This window comes from Anabrus simplex, chromosome 1 (assembly GCF_040414725.1).
Source record: "Anabrus simplex isolate iqAnaSimp1 chromosome 1, ASM4041472v1, whole genome shotgun sequence".
Taxonomy (NCBI): Eukaryota; Metazoa; Arthropoda; class Insecta; order Orthoptera; family Tettigoniidae; genus Anabrus; species Anabrus simplex.
Window position 1 is genome coordinate 1,577,588,949 of NC_090265.1, and position 25,701 is coordinate 1,577,614,649.

The following is a 25,701-nucleotide window of genomic DNA, read 5'->3' on the forward strand; positions in this document are numbered from 1 at the left end:
TTAGTTGTTGTAACTCTAAGTCTTTCTATAGCAACCTGCTATCTTTGCTGTACACAGTGATACCTTCAGTGCCTCCCGTGTACCCTTATAATATCTGAACTGTTTTGCCTAGCCACATATAACTATACTGAGAGTCAACTCAAGACCTAAGCGGTCCCTTTGATGTTAGTTAGACTTGTGGTCGGTGAAAAGGTTTCTGCAGTGCTAAATATTTCCATAGGTTTGTTACTTGTTCCTGAAGTCAGGAGCTTCCTTCAGTTTGAATAGATATTCCGGTGAACTGACTTGACATATTAAACATTTTTGCCCTGTATTAATATGGAAAATATAACACAGGTTGTACGTTATTCTGGTTCGTTACCAACTCTTATATTTCATACGGAGATGGCTATGAATAGTTATTGTTGTCAGTGGTGTGTGTAGCAAAATAATAATAATTTAATATGAGATTGATATCTTATTGCACTGTGTACTTAGTAGGCTTTGTTCGAGTTCATTCCATTGCTGATAAGTTTGCATAGTATTTGCGATGTTGAAGATGAATCCAAGGAAACGGTTGGCAGTACTGTCTGCAACAGCAAGTTCAGTATTCATTATGGCTGCCAGCTGTGAGCAACACGTGTGTGATGCTGTGACACTTGAGTCCCCTGTGAAATACTTTAAAACTAACAAAAGTGGACAAAAATTAAGTAGGAAATCTCAACAAATGTCACTCAACTAAGCTGCATGCCACATTTATGTGACAGAAAATGTTTGCTCGTTTGGCTGTTCGTCAGTAGGCCTATGTGTCAGCTCAGTTCGAACTATCCACTCGCCTTAAGTAAAACAGGAAAGGCCTTAACATGGTATGGGAATAGGATCCTTGGTGTATTCGATGATGATGATGATGATGATGATGATAATAATAATAATAATAATAATAATAATAATAATAATAATAATAATAATAATAATAATTTGTACTTTATATTCGTAACCGCCCTCTATCTGCAGAAATGTTGTCATGAGGGGATCATGAGTTCGTTTTTACCTTCCAAATGACGAGACTACAATATTTACAACATTCCTGGAAACATTGTATTTTGCAATCGCAGTCATAGGTGGATTTTTCATCTTGTTGAACTGTGAGAAACTGCCACTGACAGTCGTTGCACAAGAGCGGAATCATATACTTATGTTGTAAGTCCTCATGTGCCGCACACAAATTGCATGAAAATGAAAATAAACCTTGCTTCTCTTGCCTTGGTATTCATCAGTAATCTGTCAATAAAGGAATAAATAGGTATGGTATGTAGTCAAAGTAGAGATAAGAAAGGAAGTGATTTCTTTTGATACTTCACTATTTGAGACTGAAGTACTTGTCAGATAGACGCACGACGTTAATAATAAGCTGGTTGTGGCGGAGATGGAGAATGGAACGGGGACGGGAAGAGATAGCGGGGCGTGCTCACATACGGATGGATAATTTTCCTAAGCTCTTGAGTTGACTTTCAGGATAGTTGTGTGGCTCACTGTCACACACATAACCTACAAATTCTGTACTATTCTGGCTTACAGCCACACACACGTTGCCTGCATGGAAGCTGGACAGTTTCTCCTCTTTGTTGCACACAGCCACACACACACACACACACGTTGCTTTTACGGTAGTTAGATAGATTCTTCCTGATCTGTCGAAGTATCATTCCCTATATCTTACGTCCAAAGCTTCTTGAAGATTTTCCCCTCTACTTCTCCAGAAGTCTCCTGTTTGTAAGTCTAATAGGTTCATGTGTCCCTCCCACTAACTGATGGGGAGTGTCATGGAATTTACTCGAACGAATCGCTTCTTACTGCATCAAAAATCTACGCACTACTTCCTTCTAAGTGCTTCTAAAAGCACTTTCAGAACTTTCTACTACGTTTCCGTTTACACTAACGCTGCGTTGTCGGCTATTACACAACATTACACACGCACTATTTTGAGTTGCACCAGCTTGCCTCAAGTAAAACTTGTATGAAATCTTATGCTTTAACAATCATAATTTTTCACTTAATAAAATTATCACTGAAACATTTGAAGCACTATAACTTCTTGCCACTGTTACATGATCATATAAACTCTAGATCAATACTCAATATCCTTGGTCTCGGAGGTTGCGGATTCAAGACTTGCTTGAGTCTGTTCACTCAGCACTGAGACATGAAAGGAGGGGCTTCGCGACACGTCTTCGTGACACCTCCCTCACCAGGGAAGAAATATTTGCGTCCACTTGATGCGAACATTTCTGTCCACTGTGCTCAACCATTTCTGTTATCATCTTATTATATTGTATGGCAATACTTATTTAATGTGTGCAGTACCTTTTGATTTACAGTCTCATTTTCTGATGGGATCTCGTACTACAGGTTGTGTGCACTGTATCACCAGTGACTATCTCTGAGGAATCATTTGAAATTTCCATTTCATGAACACTGGGTCAACTGTCAACTGGTCGAGATCTCTCAAAATATACTACCAAATCATCGTCTGATGACTTTATCTTTAAATGACTTTTGTTTACTATCTTCTGTTTAAAACAAATCTTTGTGTAACATCCAGTACTACGATCCCAATATTTTTTATGGTAAATCCCAGCTAAAAGGAAGCTACACTTTGCTCTGGCCTGTGCCAAAAGACGGATACAAAAATACTGCATCCATCAAGAAATGGCAACAAGCGGGTCCTTTCTATAAGTAGTATTAATCTTATCATTTAGACTTCAACGGCCCGTGCGACTATTCACGAGGTATATTACAGGCTTATGCCGTGTAATTAATTGTAAACACACACTACGTCTTTCGAAAGGAACCTTGCCTTTCTTCATCAGGAGACAACAGAGAAATGAAACAACGTATTAAAGGTTACTGGGAGAAAGCAACAATGAACTTGAAATGGTTCCCTAAGATATAAAAGGGACGCCATTTTAGCCGCATGCTAGAGACAATGAATGGCAACAGCAAAGCATTACTCTCTAATGGTTCTGATAATATGTGGCCATGATTCACTGAGGTTGTAACCTGTATCGGGGTTGAAATTATCTGGGTGTTTACGTATTTCAACCACCTCCATGATAATTCTTGGGCGATATTGCTTTATACAGGCAAGAAGATCCACTTCTTGGAACAAGACATCATGACCAGGTGTTAAGGCATGATCAGCAACAGCTGATTTATCAGGTTGGTTGAGTCTGATACATCTGGTATGTTCTTTGATGCGAGTACACATCGTTCTCGAAGTCTGCCCAATATAAACCTTGCCACAAGTACAGGGAACTCTTTAGATACCAGGTTGTTGCAATTTAGGCAAACTATCCTTGGTTGTTACATAAAATAAATTTCATCGTAAAGTCCGTATTGTCGTACGTATACTGTAAGGTTAAGTCAATATTCCACCTTTACAATACCATAAGTTTATTTATTTAAACAACATTATTAAATAATACGGGGCATGTTTCGTCTAACTTGTAGACATCATCAGCAATAAGATATTCAGGAAAAAGCTTTAAAAAGGACAAGGACAGAACAAACACAATAAAATAAATCGGTTGTCGAACACGTCAATCAAAATAGCGAGGATGTTCCAGATTGTTCCAGGTACAAACATTCAAATCCTTTCGATGAAAAAACTTAAATTCACACACATGAGAACGATATAGTAAAGCTTGTTGTTAAAATTCTTTTTGAGTGTGCCGTTGATATGCAGCAATCAGGTGCGTTGGCAAAAGCTGATAATGACTTCATTACGATACATGCTGTGTCCTAAAGATCCATCCTCTTTCTTGGTGACGAGAACATCTAAAAATGGTATTTTGCCCTCATATTCCATTTCCATGGTGAAACAAACGGAAGGGTGCTGGCAATTAAGGTGATCCAGAAAGTGACCAAGATTGTCTTCATCTTCTGTCCATACGACGAATGTATCATCCACATATTGCCACCAGATCTTCTGTTTGCAAGGTACTGACGACAAAGCTTTCTCTTCGAAGTTTTCCATGAAGAAATTAGCCACAACAGGAGAGAGAGGATTTCCCATGGCCAAACCATCTGTCTGTTCATAATATTTCCCATTCCATAGAAAGTAGGAGGAGGTCATGCTGATAGAAGAGCCTTGCGATGTCTTCAGTAAAAATATCATTAATGAGAGACATAATACCATCAACAGGTACTCTCGTAAACAGAGACACTATGTCGAGACTCGCCAAGATCACAAATATTATAATAATTATTTATAGATCCACCTGTTCAATACAATACAATCCACTATTTCATGTGGTTAAAATTTATACATAATATTTAAAATTCATAGGTACATGTTTCACCCCTTGTTTTTGTGGGCATCATCAGCCTGTATCAATCTTAAAGTTATTAATATGGGATCTTTCTGATCTTATAAACTGTACAATAAAATGTTGAACAATGATTTCATAAAATGTTATTGTATAACATGTAAATCAGGACAATGCACAGAAAGTTTGTTAAAAATACTGTATATTAACAGTTTTGAAAACTATAATGTGGTTAATCTCAAATATGTGAACGTTTAAAACCAAAATGGATCCTCATTCTTATACACCATTAGGACTAAGACGGCCTTGAGTGTGAAAGCACAGTTATCCAAGGGGGATATTTGTTCCACTCCCATAACATGAGTTCAAGATAACGAGACCAATGTCAAATATATTTAAAATAGAAGTGTGAACGTATCGAGTGTGTTAAAATATATACGGTTGTTTTATCAGAAAGTCATAGGATAGAAGATGGGACTTCTTTAAGGAGACGTTGCTAATGATAAAATGTTGAGGTGTCAAAGCTAGCTGATGTCAATGCTTAGTTATGTTACTACAGTAATCGATTGGATCCAAAAGACGGTCAAGAGGATATTGTTATCCCTGTTGAAATGTTTATTCGAAGAATGATCGAGTTTTTACTTGAAACAAAATGTTAAAGAGAGATAGTTAAATGGTATTGTGCATGAGATTTCCCATACGTCAAAAGTGCCTAAGGCGGTACTTACTCGTACGGTGCGTGTCAGGTATGTCGGACTGTTCTAACAGCGCTAGCTTGACTGACCTTTCTACTTCTAGTATTATAACGATATGGCTGAGGCGGTGAAGGACACGGAGGGGGGAGGGAAGGGGGGGGGGATCCTTGCGCGCAGGTGGTGTTGTTACACGGCTGTAAGGGGCAGGATGGGCGGGCCTAACATTTGGCGAGGTGATGGGAGCTTCAGAGCAAAAATTTCTAAAGGTCTGCGGGATTGTGGTATGTTTCGAATTCACAATACCGAATAACTGGAGTTAACTCATATAAAGGATTTTTTTGATTCAGTGGCGTCATTAAGATTGTGGTCTTTGTTATAGGCTTGGTCTAAAAAGATGTAAATACTTTCTAATTCATTCATAAGTTTCTCTTTGCCTATATATTTTAAAATGGTGAGATCCCCAATAGATGTAAACTGGTGTCCTGTTTCACTCATGTGTGAACTCTTCGCTGAATATTTATTATGCTTGAAGGCATTGTAATGCTCCACATATCTCGTATAGAAGCTCTGTCCAGTTTGACCAACATAACTAAATCCACGCTGAGCACAAGTTAGTCTGTAAATACCAGATTTCGAAAAACGGCTGTTTTTATAATTGACTTTATTATGGTTAAAAATATACTTTGATGTGTATTTACTGTTCTGAAGACATTCTTCTTCTTCTTCTTCTTCTTCTTCTTCTTCTCCTTCTTCTTCTTCTTCTTCTTCTTCTTCTTCTTCTGGTTCCTATCCGCTCTGAATGTTGGCAACCATCTTGGCTGTGCTTGTCCTATCACTTGCACCTCGAAAAAGCTCTGTAGATGATTTAAAGGTCCACGTTCTGAGGTTCTTAAGCCAGGATATTCTTCTTCGGTCAACGCTTCTTTTTCCTGGAATTTTTCCTTGCAGGATGGTCTGAAGGCGATTGTATCTGCTGTTGTTCCACATGATGTGTCCCAGGTACTGGATCTTTCTTGCTTTCACGGTGGTCAATACTTCTTTCTCTTTCTTCATTCTTTGCAGAATCTCAACATTTGTGACATGCAATGTCCATGGTATTCTTAACATTCTTCTATATAGCCACATAGGCAATATTAATATCAAATTTCTTCAGTGTGTTTGCGATCTGGTGGATGGCTGGGTTATTGTAAATAAACGTGGTGTAACTAGTTTTTTTAGGTTTATCCGTAATGAGATTCGTGCATAATTTATATTTGACTTTATTAATTATTAAGTTTAGCCATGTTCCTTATATAGTTTAATTCAATTTTTAATTTGTGAGGGGAGAGTGGGATTTTCAACACTCTGTGTATTAAACTATAGAATGACGCCTGTTTTTTGAGAATTTGGATGTAAAGAGGAATTATTTATGGTTATAGGAGATTGTGTGGGTTTCCTAAAGATTTGAAAATCAAAAGTATTATTGACACGCGTGATCATTATATCTAGAAAATTTAAGGACTGTTTAACTTCGTCTTCCTTAGTGAATTTTACATTTGCTTTGATTTTCATATGCTCTATTGAATCCATGTAAATGTCAGCTAAGATGGCGGATAAAGGGTCACCCATGGCTTAGTCGGTTTGCTGGTAAATCTTTCCGTTAAAGGAGAAAAAGTTGTTATTCAATACAAAATTCAAGATCTTCATACATTCATCAATTTCCAGCTTACTCAGGTCGCTATGTTTTGAAATATTGTCATAGATAATTTTGACTGTTTCTTTGGTAGGTATATTTGGATACATGTCTATGACGACATAGGAACACATTACGTGGTTAGGTTGTAAGTCAAATTTACTTAAAATATCGCAAAATTTGATTGAATTCTTTAAAGGATGTTTATTATTAAACTTATAATATTGTTTTAGAAAACCGTGGATATATTGGAAGCTTTATAGGTAGGGCTATTACGGCGATTAATAATCGGACGTACGGGAATGTTATTCTTATGGATTTTAGGTAGGGCTCTGACTACTGGAATGCTGGGGTTCATGTTGATAAGTCTCAGTTGTTCCTGTTCAGTATGAAGGAATGTGGAATTCCTGATTATAGATTTTAAATTGCATTGTATTCTTACGATAGGATCTTTGCTAACTATTGTATAAATCTGATACTTAAAAAATTCCTCTGTTTTATTTATGTAACTGTCCTTAGCTATTAATACCATAGACCCTCCTTTATCAGCTTTTGTGTCTATAATGTCACTGTCTTCTATTTTAGTTCTCAAATTAAGTATTAATGTTTTGTGATTAGAGTCAAATTTAGCGTTAAGTTCTTCAGCTAGTGTAGGTAATTTCTTTTTATATACCAAATCTAGTGTCATTTTGTACTTCAAAGGGGAGTTTAGAAATATTAGCCTCTACCTCAGTCACTGTGATAGTGCTATCCAAATCCTTTTTCTCACTAGGCCAGTTATACTTTGGACCCTTATTCAAGAGTTCCATTTCTATTTCAGAAAACTGCACGTTTGTTAAATTAACAATTGTATGTGTGTTGACATGAGAACAACTTATTTTTTGTTTATCTGCATTCTGTACAATGGACTGTGTTTGGGATTCTTTTAATTGTGTTAATTTCTTATCTAATGTAGTCTGCTTCTGGTCCAGTAATACCATCATTTTGTAGTCTACGTGTAGTTCCATTCTAATCGGGGCAACACCTGAGCCACTGTTAAACGAATTTTATATTGTTGTAAGTTCAGTTGGGATTTCTTTTTATATAGTGACCTAATTTCATTTCTTAACCATATTTCATTTACTTTGTTTTGGATTTTGTTCATACTTGGAATGGTTAAGTTTTTTCTTTGTGTAGGTTTCAAAAATTTTGCGATCAATTTTAGCTTTAAACATTGCTTCAAAAATGCTATATCCTTAGACAACTTGCATATTTTGATCTTAAGATTGATAAACCTTGTAACTCACCAAGATATCGCCTGGCTGAAGTGATAGAGTTTTTAACTTCTCAATGAAGTGTGTGGGATCCTTAATATAGGAAGGGGGGATAGGCCTAAGAGGAACACCTTCCTTATGTATATTCGGAAGCCCATACAGTCTCGGAGGAATAGCATCCCCTGGAAGGAGACTCTTTGCTGTATCTTCTGGAATAGAAGATTGCTTGACCAATTTGACGGTCACATTTGAGTAGTCAGTTGTGGGATCACGACTGTTAATCCTGTATATAGGATCAGCTAACAAGGACAAGATCTTGTTTTCATAATCATCCTTATCCATCACCACTGTCGCATTACCCTTGTCAGCGGGGAGAACGATTATATCAGAATTGTCCCTTAGATCTTTTAGCGCCCGGATTTCGCCTCGTTTTAAGTTGGACTTAGGTGGATTAGCGGTCTTGAGAACTTTGGAACATTCTTGTCTAACTTCCTCAGCCTCTTCAGGTGTGAGGTTATGTACCGAGGATTCTATAGATGTAATAAGTTCCTCATTTGAAATTCTTCTAGGCGCCACAGCAAAGTTGAGACCTTTGGCGAGAACTGCCTGTTGGGTGTCATTCAAAGGCATACTGGACAAATTTACGACAACTTTGTTGGATAAGTAAAATTCTTTCAAGAATAAAATTTGCTGTGTCCACCTATTCAATACAATTATATTCTATAGTGATTAAATCCTACATGAATTACAAACACTAATTAGGAACATGTTTTGCCCTAGTTTTGGGCATCTTCAGCCTAATAATAATCTTAAGGTCAAGTCTTTAAACCTATTAAACATTAGAACTTAAAACTAAATACAGTGGTGTATTGTTATTATTGTTATCTTCAATACGAAACAAAATGAGATTAGTTACTTGTAACTTTGTTCGAATCGTGTCTAATGGCATGTGGTTTCTGCATCTGACATAACCTTTTATATTTGGAAATATGCCTACCCCTAACCTGATCTAGTATGCTGTTGGCTTGCACTGCAGTAATACGGTCAAAGACCTTCCATAATGCCTCATTTACGAAGTTCGAGAGGCGTAGATGCAGCTGTAGCAACTCCCTCGAATTTGAATCCAACTCCTTACGAGTCTGCTGTATCCTCTCTATCAATAACGCCTTGCCTGTATGACGGTAGATTCTCATAGCATTTATGCTTCAACATAACAAAATTTGGTAGTATATCTCCTAAGATGCATCTCCTAGTGTTTACAGTGCACTTTGTCTTCTGGTATGGGCTAGAGTAATTTTGTTACTTTCATTGATCTGTCTCTGTCTTATACTTGGCTTTGACAGTATGAAAGTGACAGAGGTATGAGCGATGCTAGTACTACCATTCCTTCTGCAGCCAGTCCCTGCTATGAATGGTGTGAAAATATTGCTCATAGGGTCGGTTGGTGCATGCATTTCAGTGGGCTGGGCAGACTGATATACAATAGCAACTTCTGGCTTGGTGAGGAAAGCAACGGGAAACTACCTCACTCATTTCCCTAGTATGCCTCTTCAGTGATGCCTAGGCCATCTACGACAGTTGATAGCGGAGCTGTTGAGGATCCAACCTGCCTTAGGGCTGAAGACTGAACATACATACATACATACATGCCATACGCTAAATAATAAATAATGCAAAAATATCTTATAAGCTATTATTATATAAATGATCATTTAGTATGTGGGAAGAATCTTATAAAATCCCACTGATGATATCCAAATACTGTTAATCTGTCATTCTGAGGTGGTGCAGTTGGGCTGTTTTCCAATTGAATGAAGTCCCATGAGCACCAAAGAGAAGGCCATGCACCTCCCATGTAAAATCAACTCACCGGTAACTGAGCAATACATGGAAGATACAGATCCTACTTCCTGTCATCCACTTTCTGTGCCTGCTAAACATTGTTTTCAAAGCAAATTATGTCCGGCTCCATGGCTAAATGGTTAGCATGCTGGCCTTTGGTCATAGGGGTCCCGGATTCGATTTCCGGCAGGGTCGGGAATGTTAACCATAATTGGTTAACTTTGCTGGCACGGGGGCTGGGTGTATGTGTCGTCTTCATCATCATTTCATCCCTATCACGATGCGGCGAGCCAAACTTGTCCTCAGACACTCCCAGCACTAAAAGCCATATGCCATTTCAAAGCAAATCATTGGGTCCAAAATAATAGCTTTATCTGATGGACTATTTCATATATCAGTATGTCTGGTACTTCCATTTTCCTCCAAGCAATGCACTTCTTCATACACTTCTAATTTGCTTTCTGGAATGCTGAGGTTGTGTTTGACCAAATCGTGTGGTGCCGATTGTTCCTGATTAGTTTTAATTTAAAACGATATCCCCTGATTAGTTTTAATTTAAAACAATATCCTCACACGTGACCCAGCGTTTCTACTTCCTCACATCATGGGAAGCAACAGTGGTTTGAGCTAGTTGTTTTCTCTTGAACAGATTTCACTGCTGCAGTGTTGCAAGACATTTGCATTGCTGTCATCCGTTCTGAAGAAGACATTCCATTTCTGTTGCTGATCCATGTATTGCTCTTGGGATCATCCTCATATACAGCTTTACCTTTAAATTTGAAAGTGACTCCATGAACAGTGAATCATCATTACAAGGAATCCGTAAGTTGAATAGTGATGTCCTCATTGCAGATCACAGCTTCTTATCAGATGTGCATCTTGTACATTGAGTAACATCTTGGCAATATTAAAGTGCTGGATATTTGCCTCCCATATTGTTTTGACGGTACGTAATCCTTCTTACAAATTGTACAAAATTGTGTTGATTATCCTCCTAGTCAGTACTCAACATTACATCCAATTCAGATGTAACTTCAAATAGACATGTTTTGACCTGGTGTAGGGTCATCCTAAGTAAAATATACACTAAGAGACATTAGACACACAATATGACGTGCTTGTTAAAAAGTTTTTCCTTAAAAAACATGATGAAAGTTAAAAATATGAAGTCGTCATGGTTAAAACAATTTTTGAGCTGGAGGCCTTTTTGTTGTGATATTCCCGTTGTCTCCTGATGCAGTTCAAGTGATACCTGTACACTGTTGAGTTAATTAATGTGTTCAGTCTTAGGCTGACAATTTTTATTATTTAACATATGATGGACACAATATTATATACAATATGTACAACAACCATCAAAAGTTGAGAGCCAGAAAAGAGCTTCCATAAGTCATTCTTATTGAAGTTGAACCATCTTGTTTTTAGTCTGTAAAGTGGATAATAAAAATCAAATTAGGAATAAAAAATAGGAAATATTTAAGGTATTTGATCAATGAAATTAACTTACGTTACGTAGCCCGCTTGTATTACTCATGTTCTGACTACGGAGTCCAGCTCTTGACTGATGTGGTCCTGCAGTCGAAACGTTCAGCATGTTGTTAGGAGGAGGTGGAGTGGGGAAATGGTGCAGGACTTGCAGGAGTGTAGGAGTATGCGGGATTATGGGAGAATGGAATAATATCAATAAGTTAATTTATTGAATTTACCACCTAATCAATACAAAATGTCATACTTTAGTTGGTTTACTTCGGCATATTAACTAAAATGGTACATGCTTCGCCTTGAATTCAGGCATCATCAGCCATTATCTTAACTTAAAAATAGAAACAGGCATCTGATTTATATATACATGAAATAAAATTAAAAAACCTTGGAGAGACTAAAATTACAATTAACATATAGCAAAAGAATTGAAGTTAAGTTGGTTATAAAGATATTACAATGAATCAGTAAAATTACAATTGGTGAAAGTAATGGTGATAAGACATTAGAAAGTTTCTATTATAATTAAAAAGAAAGAACAAAGCAACAGTTAGTCATAAACGAGTGATAGAATTGCTAAAAATTATGTTGGACGACCAGCGGTTACAATGAAAATGACAATGATGGTCGTATTTAATAAAAATGTAGCATAAAATAATAGTGAAATATGGTCATGTGACCGTCAATACTTGTTGACTAGAGATAAATCGAAAGTCAATGGCATATGGTGATATGGTTCAGTTTAATGAAAATAAAAATACAAAGTTGAATAACGATGTTTAAATAGGGCCTTATGGACCATCTCAGTTTGTTGCAAAAACTGCAATGTTCTTAAGAATGTGTGGATGATTGACATTCGAGTCGATACAGACGTGTTACAGTTGAAACTGTAAAAGGAAACAAAAAAACGTGGTGTTAATTGAGTGAAAAATCGTAATTGAATGTTAAAGTGAAGATTGTGTACACTTACCATTAGACTAAGAGAGGGTAGTTTGTTACGTTATTACGTTATTAACTGAATGTTATTGTCGACTGTCTGCTTCTTACTGCGAGTGTTGTAAGAGTATGTTTGAGTTGGAGGTGGAACTGTTTGCGAATGTGTGGCTATGGGCTTGTTTGTAGTGCTTGGAGGGGAGTTGCTACTGGCGGAAGAGAGAGGGGGAAGTGTGCTGCTGCGCGTGTTGTAATGGTGAGATGCCGTTGGAGGGAGCGAAAATACAGTGGGTGTGGCTAAGAGTCTATTGGTAGCATTTGAATTAGAGGTAATGGCGGTGAGGGGAAGGGGGGGGGGATTGTGTTAATTGTAGAGGAGGTAAGGGGGCTTATTGATTTGAGGTTGAAAACTTTTAGGAATATATTGGTGAGGGGAATTGAATCTTGTAATAGACATAAAGTCTGTTCGTACAAGGGGCTTTTTTTTAATCAATGATATCGTTTAAGTTCTTATCTTTGTTGAAATGTTGGTCTAGGAAAATGAATAAATTTTCATACTCAGTCATAAGTTTACTTTTGTTGACTCTTTTAAGGATATGAAGGTCTTGTTCTATAGTGGTTCATTTGTGTCCTGTGTCCGTCATGTGGTTGGCCATTGCTGAAAATTTGTTATGTCTTTGTGCATTATAATGTTCGGCGTATCTAGTGGAGAAGCTGCGGCCAGTTTGGCCAGCATAGGAAAAATTACATATAGAGCATTTTAGTCTGTATATTCCTGATCCAGAGTAACTATTGTCTGTGATGTTAATAGAGTTATGATTAAAGAATAGATTACGATTAGTGTTTTTTGTTGTCTAGGCTATTTTTACATCGTGCTTCATTAGTGAATTGATATCGGATAAATACCATAGTTATTGAATGTGAATTTAGCGTATTTTGGTTTGACGGGTTTCAATGGGGTTAAATTTGTAGCTAATTTTAATTTGGTTTTATTGATGATTTTATCAATTATATCTGTATGAAATCCATTGAATTTAGCTATTTCTTTAATGAATTGTAATTCTTTCTTTAAATTACTGGGGGACATAGGGATTTTTAATGCTCTATATATTAGACTGTGATAAGTGGCATTTTTATGTGAGTTGGGATGTAAAGAATCATTTTTTATGGTTGTTGGAGAAAAGGTGGGTTTTCTGTATATTTGGAAGTCGAACTTGTTTGATAATCGTGTGATTTTGATGTCTAAGAAATTTAAAGAGCTATTGATTTCATCTTCTTTAGTGAATTTAATGTTATTGTCCAAATTGTTGAGGAAGGATAATATGTTATCACTGTTATTGATTTGTTTATCTACGATTGCTATGGTATCATCGACATAACGATGCCAAAGGCAGAATCCGTTGATGTTATTGATAATCTTGCTGTGTTCGAGGTTATCCAAGTATATATCAGCTAATATTCCAGATAATGGGTCTCCCATCGCCAAACTTTCCTGTTTGTAAATTTTCTTATTGAAGGTGAAGTAATTATTGTTTAAAACGAAACTAAGTAATTTTAACCACTCCTCAATTTCGATTTTACTCAATTTGCTATGTTTCGATAGATTGTTCCTTATGATATTAATAGTATTATTGATAGGGATATTTGTATACATGTTGGTGATATCAAAAGAGCATAAAACGTGGTTTTGTTGTAGATTGAATTTATTTAGGGAATTCCAAAGTTCGATCGAGTTTTTTATGGGGTTGGAGTTGTTGAATTTGAAATGTTTTTTCAGGAATTTGTGTAGGAATTGAGAAGTTTTATAGGTAGGACTATTCATACTATTAATTATAGGTCGAATGGGGACTTCCTTTTTATGAATTTTGGGTAATGATCTTACTGTAGGTAACTTTGGGTTCATTATCGTTAATTTCTGATAATCGTGATCATTTAAAATAAAAGTAGAATTTTTGAGAAGGTTCTTTAAGTCGCGCTGTATTTTGTTTGTTGGATCTTTATTAATTATAGTATAGGTTTTGTCTGATAGAAAGGTTTCTGTTTTATTTATGTAATCTTGTTTATTCATTATTACTATGGTGTTGCCTTTATCTGCTTTGGTTATTACTACATTACTATTATGGATTTTAGATTTCAGGTTTAGGATTTGTTTTGAGATGTTGTAGTTGTTGTTAGATGTTATCTCATTAAACAATGTTAGGAGTCTCTTTTTTTACTTCATAACGTACGTCATTTTGCTTCTCAATCGGAATTTGTTTATCAATATTAGTTTCGGTTTCAGCGATGGTAGTAATTATGTCGTCTGCTTTTTTGTGATTAGGCCAATTATATTTAATACCCTTATCCAATGGATTCATTTCTTGTTTGGAGAAGGCAGTATTAGAAAGTAGTGGAAATGTTAGTCAAATGGGAAGGGGGGCACTTTGTTAGTTGTGTTATGGTCGGAAGTTTTGCGTTTGTTTTCTTGTAAACAAGATAATTTATGGTTTCGGGTTTTCTGTTTCTTTTCTAATATGTAAGATAGTTTAAGGTCAGTGTGCCTTAAAAATGAATTCCATTCAAGTGGAGATAGTTTTTGAGAGATGGTCAAATGTGTCCTGTATAATTGTAAATTCAATAGAGATTTCTTCCTGTATAATAGCTTGATTTCATTTTTTAACCATATGCTGTTTACTTTCTTTTGAGTGACATTAGATTTTGAATGGGGATGACCTTTTTAAGTTAAGATAATGGCTGATGATGCCTGAATTCAAGGCGAAACATGTACCATTTTAGTTAATATGCCAAAGTAAACCAACTAAAGTATGACATTTTGTATTGATTAGGTGGTAAATTCAATAAATTAACATTGATATTATTCCATTCAAGTATCATCAATACGGATCAAGAATTATATTTATCACATGTAATTATGGGAGAGGTAACTGAAACTGAGTGTGTAATGATTGTGAAATGTTCTGGTCTTGTTTTCTACTCAGAATGAAAGTTTCCCATATTATATTATTTTTTCATGTATGTCACTTAGGTTGAGGGTTTGATTCTTGTATTGATCCATATTAATGTAAAAATTCCCTAAGATGTTGAGTAGTGGACCTTTTTGTTCACGTTGTAGAATTTTTAGATCTTGATCTATTGTGATACGCTTATGAGTATGGTCTTTATGATGGTTACTCATGTCCGAGAAACGATTATATTTTAAAGCGTTGCGGTGTTCTGTATATCTTATAAAGAAATTCCTGCCAGTTTGTCCATCGTAAGTTGAACCGCATCCCTGGCATTCCAGTTTATATATCCCAGAATTTGTTTGTTGCTAATACAGTATTTACTGTATGGGGTTTAAATACTATTTTTTCATTGGGCGTTATTAATTGTATGTATATTATTATTATTATTATTATTATTATTATTATTATTATTATTATTATTATTATTATTATTATTATTACTAAATGTGACTGTGGCATATTTTTCTTTAGTTTTTGACTCTTTCATCAAAGTGATTATGGGCTTGTTTGTATGTTTACTAATTAGCTTATTTATAAACTTTGCGCTAAATCCATTGCTCATGGCTATTTCGCAGTTGGTCTAGATTTTTTCAAATTTTTCTTTGAAAGTGTTATTTTTAAAGTTCTCTCTAGCATGCTGTTGTAGGCAGCTTTTTTTATGAGCTTCAGGGTTTACTGAACTTTCTTTAATAGTATTAGCAGTAAATATTAAATGCCAGGTCTTTCTTAGGGTGTGATACTGTTATGTCTAAATAATTAACCGAGTTGTTGTTCTCCATTTCCATAGTGAATTTAATACTATGGTCCAAACTATTGAGTACTTCCAAAATTTCCTTTCCTTCGTTAACATTACTATCTATAATAGCTAGAACATCGTCAGCGTAATATTTATCATCCTTTTGACAGACTAAAAACAGACGGTTCAACTTCAATAACAACATTAACTTATACTGAGACCTAGGGCTGAACACATTAACTCAACAGTGTACAGATATCAGTTGAACTGCCTCACGAGACAATGGAAATATCACAACAAAAGGGCAATTTTTTTATTTTTTTTATTTTTTATTTTTTAAAAAATTTTTTTTACTGTGGATCTAATAAACTTCCCAAAAGCTTTCCAGAATTTTCTCAATAGAAGTAGTTTGTAATTTTTAGATTATGCTTGGCGAGATACACTGTTTTATAACGTTAAATTTTGAATGTCTTTCCTTTTATACAAAAATTATTTCATCTGAGAAAGTAACGCCCAGATATTTGATTATTTCACCGTTCTTCAAAGAGTGCGCATAATCGCCATAAGTAGTGTTTTGGATCCCTCTGCAACTTGACTATTTCTGATGTTAGTGTTTTTATACTCTGAAGGGTTTACTTTAAAACCTGCTGATGTCAGTCTGTTAAGAGCAAGATTCATAACTAGAGTAATATATAAGTAATAATAATAATAACGTAAATGTTTCCACCTTTTCAATACTACAATATATTCACAAAATTACAAAATTATACGGTACTAGTTTCGACCCATCTAGGGGTCATCATCAGTCGTATTGGAGCAAAGATCATTTGTGGCGAAATCCTAAGACAATATTATTTTAAAGAATAACAAGTGAAATGAGATGTTATGGTAATAGTTAATAATACAAGGAATATACATACTAAGAGGTTTTTTAACAAAGAATAAAGTATAAATGGGGTGTTGTAAAAATTATAATCATGGAAATCAGTAAGTTCTTGTTCATATGGCTTAGGAAGAGGGCTTAAGGTGGGGCTGAAGGGTGCGGGAGAAAGTGTAATTGTCTTGGAAAAGTACCTTTGATTAAATTTAGGATTGAGTTTAGGTTGGCTGCATTATTGTTTCTGAGGAAAGTGATAAATAGATCGAAGAGTATGTTGGGTTTCTCTGAGATTTCATTGAGATTGTGACTGGCATTAAAGTATTGGTCTAGGTGTATGTAGTAATTTTCCATTATGTTCAGTAAAGGGCCCTTGTTTGCTAATACGAGGATGTCCATGTCTTGTTCAATATTGGTGAAATTATGGTTATAATCTTGCATGTGTTGGCCGATGGCTGAAAACTTGTTGTATTTTATTGCGTTAGTGTGCTCGTGGTATCTGATAATGAAGTTTCTCCCGGTTTGCCCGATGTAGGTTTTTTTACAGGTGGTACATTTGATCCTATAAACTCCTGATTTTAAAAAACTGCTGGTCTTGTTGATGTGTGAAGTATTGTATAAAACATTCATGTTCTTATTGTTGGTTTTGAAGGCTATTTTAACGCCTTGTTTCTTAAAGATGTTGGTTAACTTGTAGATATCATTGTTGAACGTGAAGGTGGAAAATGTTAGAGGTTTGGTTATTTCTTTTTTGAGGGTAGTTTTTGGGCGATGTTTGTGTTTATTGATTATTCTTTCTATAAAATGATTGCTGAAGCCGTTGAATTTTGCGATTCCGCGGATTGTGTTGAGTTCGTTTTTTAGATCTTTATTGGACATAGGTATGCTGAAGGCTCGGTGAACTAGGCTGTTGTATGTGGCTCGTTTGTGGGACTGGGGGTGCACTGAATCTTGGCGAATGGTGGAGGCTGTTTGAGTGGGTTTTCTGAAAATTTTATAACTGAAAGAATCTGAGTTTCTAGTGATGGTTAAATCTAGAAAGTTGATTTTTTGATTTGATTCGGATTCTAGTGTGAATTTGATATGAGGATCAATATTGTTGAGTCTTAAGAGGGTGGTGGGTGCGTTAATTGATTTCCTAAAGCAATGTATATCACTTAACTTGACACCTAATTTTCTAAGAAGCAATAAAAAGAAACATCGGACTTCACCTCAAACCATCAAAACTCAAAACAAAACAAACAAAATATGGTTAAGAGACGAAATTAAATTCTTGTACAGGAAGAAATATTTTTTGAATCAGAAATTATACGACACTCACCTCGCAGCGACTAAACTACTTTCAAACGCACAATGGACACTATTCTATCAAGAAGTAGAGAACAAATTATTCTACGAACTCGCCAAAAAACAGTCAAATTTGGAGAATAAACTCAACAGTCTAAAAAACTGCCAACTACATAACCAACAAACTAGAAACTCCAATAGTAACACGTTCGATCGTACGCAGTTTCATCCAGCTGTTGTAAATCTATCTAACACGCCCTTAAGTGAAAGTGAACACTTAACTTTATCCAAAGGACCGAAACACAACTGGCCAAACTTGAACAGCCTCAACATAGCCGCTACTATGATCACAGAATCAGAGCTAGCCATCAGCAAAATGCCGGAAGACACGCAAAATGAGGTTAGAACCGATGTTAAAAGGAAACTGACTGATATCCTCCACAATTTAACCAACCCCGCAAATAACCTCAATAATAAAGAAAAAATTGCTGAACAAAAGCGCATATACGCCCTCAAGAAGAAAATTAAAGACAACGAACTCATCGTAACCAAAGCTGACAAAGGCAATGCAACAGTTATCATGGATAAAAAAGTATATATTGAAAAAACAAAAAACTTTTTCACAGACAGCTCATTTTCCATAATCAAAAAAGACCCCACCCAAAAAATTCAAAAACTACTTAAACAAACTCTTAAAAACACTTCATTTTTATTTACCGAACAGGAAAAATCCAAACTCATACATATGAACCCAGGACTCCCCACTGCTAAAGCTCTTCCCAAAATTCACAAAACCGGAATTCCCATCCGGCCAATTATCAACTATAGACCGAGCCCCTTATACAGAATATCACAATTCATCCAATGTTTCTTAAGAAAAAATTATCAATTCTTATCCAAAAAGTCTATTAAAAACACATCTGAGCTAGTAGAAAAACTAAACAAGTTCAATTTGCAACCGGATCACTCCATCCACTCTTTTGATATTGTAAACATGTACCCAAGCATACAAGTATCAAAATTAATTCCGATAATTATAAACAATTTAAACAAAAACAGCCACTTAAGCAAACTAGAGATACAAGACTTTATCACAATATTAAAACTTATCATCGACAATAACTTCTTCACTTTTGACAATGTCATATATCAACAAAATGGTTTGGCAATGGGGTCACCGGCCTCAGGTATCTTAGCAGAAATATACCTGGACTTCCTCGAATACACCAAAATTGACAACGAATTCGAAAACATTCTCTTTTGGGCCAGATATGTCGACGATGTCTTTGTAATCATGAATGAGAAATCAATTAACGCACCCACCACCCTCTTAAGACTCAACAATATTGATCCTCATATCAAATTCACACTAGAATCCGAATCAAATCAAAAAATCAACGTTCTAGATTTAACCATCACTAGAAACTCAGATTCTTTCAGTTATAAAATTTTCAGAAAACCCACTCAAACAGCCTCCACCATTCGCCAAGATTCAGTGCACCCCCAGTCCCACAAACGAGCCACATACAACAGCCTAGTTCACCGAGCCTTCAGCATACCTATGTCCAATAAAGATCTAAAAAACGAACTCAACACAATCCGCGGAATCGCAAAATTCAACGGCTTCAGCAATCATTTTATAGAAAGGATAATCAATAAACACAAACATCGCCCAAAAACTACCCTCAAAAAAGAAATAACCAAACCTCTAACATTTTCCACCTTCACGTTCAACAATGATATCTACAAGTTAACCAACATCTTTAAGAAACAAGGCGTTAAAATAGCCTTCAAAACCAACAATAAGAACATGAATGTTTTATACAATACTTCACACATCAACAAGACCAGCAGTTTTTTAAAATCAGGAGTTTATAGGATCAAATGTACCACCTGTAAAAAAACCTACATCGGGCAAACCGGGAGAAACTTCATTATCAGATGCCACGAGCACACTAACGCAATAAAATACAACAAGTTTTCAGCCATCGGCCAACACATGCAAGATTATAACCATAATTTCACCAATATTGAACAAGACATGGACATCCTCGTATTAGCAAACAAGGGCCCTTTACTGAACATAATGGAAAATTACTACATACACCTAGACCAATACTTTAATGCCAGTCACAATCTCAATGAAATCTCAGAGAAACCCAACATACTCTTCGATCTATTTATCACTTTCCTCAGAAACAATAATGCAGCCAACCTAAACTCAATCCTAAATTTAATCAAAGGTACTTTTCCAAGACAATTACACTTTCTCCCGCACCCTTCAGCCCCACCTTAAGCCCTCTTCCTAAGCCATATGAACAAGAACTTACTGTTTTCCATGATTATAATTTTTACAACACCCCATTTATACTTTATTCTTTGTTAAAAAACCTCTTAGTATGTATATTCCTTGTATTATTAACTATTACCATAACATCTCATTTCACTTGTTATTCTTTAAAATAATATTGTCTTAGGATTTCGCCACAAATGATCTTTGCTCCAATACGGCTGATGATGACCCCTAGATGGGTCGAAACTAGTACCGTATAATTTTGTAATTTTGTGAATATATTGTAGTATTGAAAAGGTGGAAACATTTACGTTATTATTATTATTACTTATATATTATTCTCAGTTCAATACGGACCAATAACATGAAATTCATAACCATCAATCATAACTAGAGCCCGGATTTCCATGCACTATAAACTGGAAAATATGCACTATCAGAATTCATTTTCTTTTGTTACACTGTACAACTATCGTAATTTCCCCAAATCGTCTTGATTTAAGCTCATCCGTTTATCTGTCAGCGTATTCTTAAATACAGAAATGATCTTTCTACGTCACGTGAAGTGATATGTGCATACTTAAATGAAGATATTTGGGACAAAGCGAGGTCAAATTGTATGTCTTTTGCATTTTCACCACAGTACGTCTTATTCAGTATAAGGTTGACGAATTCAAAGTCAGGATTTGAACGGATCTCTTTGTTCGACCTATGTGTAGCTGCCACAGCTACTTCTCCGTGCGATGATTGCAGACACTTTTGAATGTCCTCAATAACTGGTAACGATTGCCTGCTGCGATAACAGACGTGTGAAGATTGAGAGTTACGGGTAACAAATTTCAGGATAACAACAGAGGGGTGTTCAGTGCAAAACCAAGGTTTGTAAGCTGCTATCTCAGTAACGCGGCGTCGCAGAAGTGTGATACAAGTGATACAACAAATGAGCCGTTCATTAATACTGCACAATTTAAGGTTCAATTTATAGCAATGTATAACTGGGATACCTTATGCCTAAGAATTTCAGAAACTGATATGCAACAGATAAGAAAGTGCTTGGTTAACTGGATTATAGAACCTTTACCGTATGTACTAACTTTGGTTGTCACATAGGATGCCAGGAATACATTCTCTCCGTCTCTCAGTAATAGACATACTGTATAACGTGGAAAAATTGTCCCAAGTTCCGCACACCAACATTCATAAAAGGCACTATATGAAAGTTAACATTATATATCTGCCATAGTCAGAAGAAAAGCCATATTATGCAATATTAAACGTCCAAGTATTCGCTATTAGAGCAAAAACCTTCAAAATATGCATTATGCATGAATTTTCTCCTAAAAAGGCCAAAATATGCAAACATGCATGGAAAAAGAACGGTTATTTGGAATCGATGAGCCATAAAACGGATATTTTCAAAGTTTGAGAAGTGGAACCAGCCTATTTAAAAACATGCATTTGCATGGATATCTGGGCTCTATTCATAACCCTTTTTTGAAACCTTATTTTTGTGTTATTTGCGGTTCGGTCTGTTCCTTAATTATATCATCAGTGGCAAGATTGAATAAACCAGGAGATAATGGTGACTTTGTGCTGCTCCTTTTAGTAGAGGAATGGATCCAGTTTTCTCCTTCCTTGATTTTATATATAATTTCCTTGAATAAGATCAAGAACAGGGTTTCTCAAATGATGTGACATATCTGTCTGGAGTAAACACCTTTTGATATGTTTATGCCCCACATCATCATAATCCTTGGCTGTATCCAGAAAGGCAGTGCAGCAGTCTTTTATTACACTTTGCTGCCTGTAGACAAGCATTAACTAATGTAGGGTATCAGTTTGAGAACCAGGAAGGGATACAAAAATGCACTGATTAGGTGAGTAGCCGAAATATTCACGCAGTCACTTATTCAGAGCCTTTTCAGTTATCCTCCTAATAACTGAATGTAATTGGCATCCAATTTGATATATAACCTGTATTTCCACACTTGTAAATTAGAAATGTTCTAGCATTCTTTAGATATTTAAGACATCCACCGAACTTCAGCATAGCATTAGCAATTATTGTTCTGTGGTGGTTTTAAAAGCTGTGATTAATCTTATAGTATGTGATTCAGTCCCAGTGATGTATCACCTTTCATTCGAAACAGGGAAGAGAAAATTTCTTCCTACTAATGTTGATATCTTCCTATGAACTAATAGCAGAGCTAAAACTGTTCTCCTCTCCGAACATCTGTTAATAGTTATCAAAAAGTTGTTTAATAGATATTTTGTATGTAATATCTTCTGATTACTTAACACGTTCCCTGCAGCAGTAAATTTTGATGACTTAATGTTACGTCATATTGACCCACTGGTGACCCAATGCTGCCTTTAGCTATTATCGGTCCAGATCACCAGCAACCTGACGAATTTGACTTTGGTTCATCCCTACTATGAAATCCAAAACAATGCTGGTGCACTTGTTGCGTGCTTTATTGTTGAGGAGACATTTCGATGTATCTACCTCTGCGACAGTTTTCCGATTCAACAAGTGCGTGACTCAGAAATGACCCCTGAAGTAAATGTTAGTTTCCCGTTCGGTGATCTGTTTTTATGGGAATGTGATAGGCCTATGTTAATTATTATCATATTATGTTTAGTAACAAAATAATATCACAAAAGACGAGGTTGTATGTAGGGTCATCATCAGATACTGAAGAGAAATCACCATCACTGTCATCACTTTGTTCCAAATAATAAGCAATTCGTTTGGGTTCCAGTGCTGTCCTAAACCTCTTTCTTTTGCGTGCCACTGGTGTGTCAGAATGTGGAGGCTCCATGCCTTAAAAGAAGAAAAAAAAAGGACGTGAACTTGCTTGTTAATATTATCTACCGAAGATAATAAACATACCAATAACTACTCCAATAAATAAAATTCTGAAAACTTACAGTTGCTTACCTGAGAGCAATGTAGAAAGGAATAGGTTACATGAGATGTCAGAAGCATGGTACTCTTAGTATTAAACAGCAATCTGCCACCTAAAGGCAGCAACATTCACCGTAACCGTGCAAGCGGTTCCCACGTAAAAATATAGGTTAGACAACAATCCGAACACAGGGTGACCCAAAGTGTTATGAATGGTAGATGCAAACAATTTCCTTCAGGTCACCAGTGGGCCGATCGAAACTTGCAGTATGCCTCGATCCTTCACTTCAATAGGAACACTATGTTGCCGTTAGTTATCGGAAATTTGTAACTTTTTTTTTTTTTGCTAGGGGCTTTACATCGCACCGATAGTGGGATTCGAACCTACTATCTCCCGGATGCAAGCTCACAGCCGCGCGCCTCTACGCGCACGGCCAACTCGCCCGGTAAATTTGTAACTAGGACATAGTTACTTACTCCGCAATTTTGGGAAGTTCGTCCTGACGGATAAGATTAACATGCTTCGGGGCACATGGTGATCCAAACCGCAAGGAACGTGTTAATATATTGCTGACTACCTTATGTCTCTGATTATAATAGTGAAATTGAGATCATATTGATACCTTTCCTTTTTATTTTCTTGTTTTCTTGTACCTAACCTGTGTTGTTGTTGTTGTTGCTGTTGTTGTTGTTGTTGTTGTTGTTGTTGTTGTTGTTGTTGTTGTTGTTGTTGTTGTTGTTGTTGTTGTTGTTGAAGAAAATAAGTTGCAGAAAGGGATCTGTCAATTTTTACATCATTTATAATAGCAAACCACGGGATGTTTAGGTCCTGATAGAGTTTCAGTTGCGTTAGCCAAATAATCTGAAAACTCCGATAAAATAGTCTAAAATCATTCGTAGTTCTGAAGAAGGGAATCATTTAATCTCTTTTCAAACATTTCTATTTCAGGAAGGTATTTTTTTTGTCCTGAATAGTAAATTATAATCAGTGATATTACTGCAGTTATCATCCTCAATATTGTCTAAATTCATACTGTGAGCAGAAGCTTTGTCGTATTTGGGGGTAGACTATTTTGATAAATATCAGGGTGAGCCTTGCACGTGTGAATCAGTATGGATTTATACATTTTACCATACATTTGGCAAGAAGACTTCCCATAATTATTTTTCACAGGGACCAAATTAACAAGTTACTCTGTTCCATAATTGCATTTGCAATTATTTTGTTATCTAACTTGTTTCCAACATCAGCTATGGTTGTTCTGCTACATAGATAATTATTTTCACTATGTTGATACGTTCTCTCACATGCAAGTACTAGCGATGACAAATCTACTGAGTCATTTGCTGTATCATTTATTCTACACACAGCTGGTAAAAATGATTTGGGATCTCTGTTACCCGGAATGTGATGTGATTGTCCTGTCGATGTACTAGGACACTGCAGCTGGATATTTAACCGTTGATTATGTTAATACTGTAGTTGTTAACGTCGTTCGTAAGACCACAACGAAGTTTAACTACCTAGGATGAGGATTTATGCTCTTTCCTGGTATGTAACTTTGTTGCATTGGGGACCTGTAATCAAAAGGAGGAAATCATGTAAGGTTATCCCATCCATACTAAGATATAACCAAAATTAATAATAGCTTTTGTAACTAGTGATGTGGCAACAAGGGATAATGTATAAACAACTTAAAGAGCTATATAAGGAGCTAATATTTCACAGTAAACAATATAAAAATACCAAAACACATTACACGTCATTAGGGAGAGCACTTAAAAAGAAATATAGAAAATTAACATTCACACAAATGCTGAAATAAAGTACTGGTATAACAAATTAAAATTAAGGAGCTCAGTATCAAAGACATGCATTATCTTTCAAGAAAGAACAAAATACTAGTTTCCATTATGTTCGTCCCATTTAACCATTACCTTCTCAAACCCCTCAGTTCTATTCTTGAATTGAAATCGCTCATTTACACTATACCAGACTTGCTGTTGTTCCTGATTACTACATCACTCAGTGCTATATAAAGCTTGTCTACTTCATCCTCATGTGCAATTTTTTCAGTGAGACAATTCTAGTCCTAATTCCTTCAAACACAAAATCTATTCGAAGAATTTGTTCATTTATGTGTATGATAGAAACTATAGCTTATGCTGTGGTTTTGTTAATGATCAATTCCACATCACTCTCTATCTTTCTGCTTTTAATACCTGTTAAGAACACTTCATAAGCTCTTCCTTGTTATTTCACCGTACTTGAACATACACATTATTTTCACTGATTCAGTTAATACTTTATTCTTTCATAAACCCTATTAATATTGGTGCCACCCCATATTGAACTTCATTGCATTCCACGAGTTGCAGAATTGCATATTATTTATATATTTTTTAAACTT

General features: G+C 35.8%; 1 protein-coding gene across 2 annotated transcripts in view; it reads left to right on the forward strand.

The window, feature by feature from the left end:
* Positions 1–25,701, forward strand: part of hep (hemipterous) — a 390,680-nt gene that overhangs the window by 115,114 nt on the left and 249,865 nt on the right. The window lies entirely within an intron of this gene.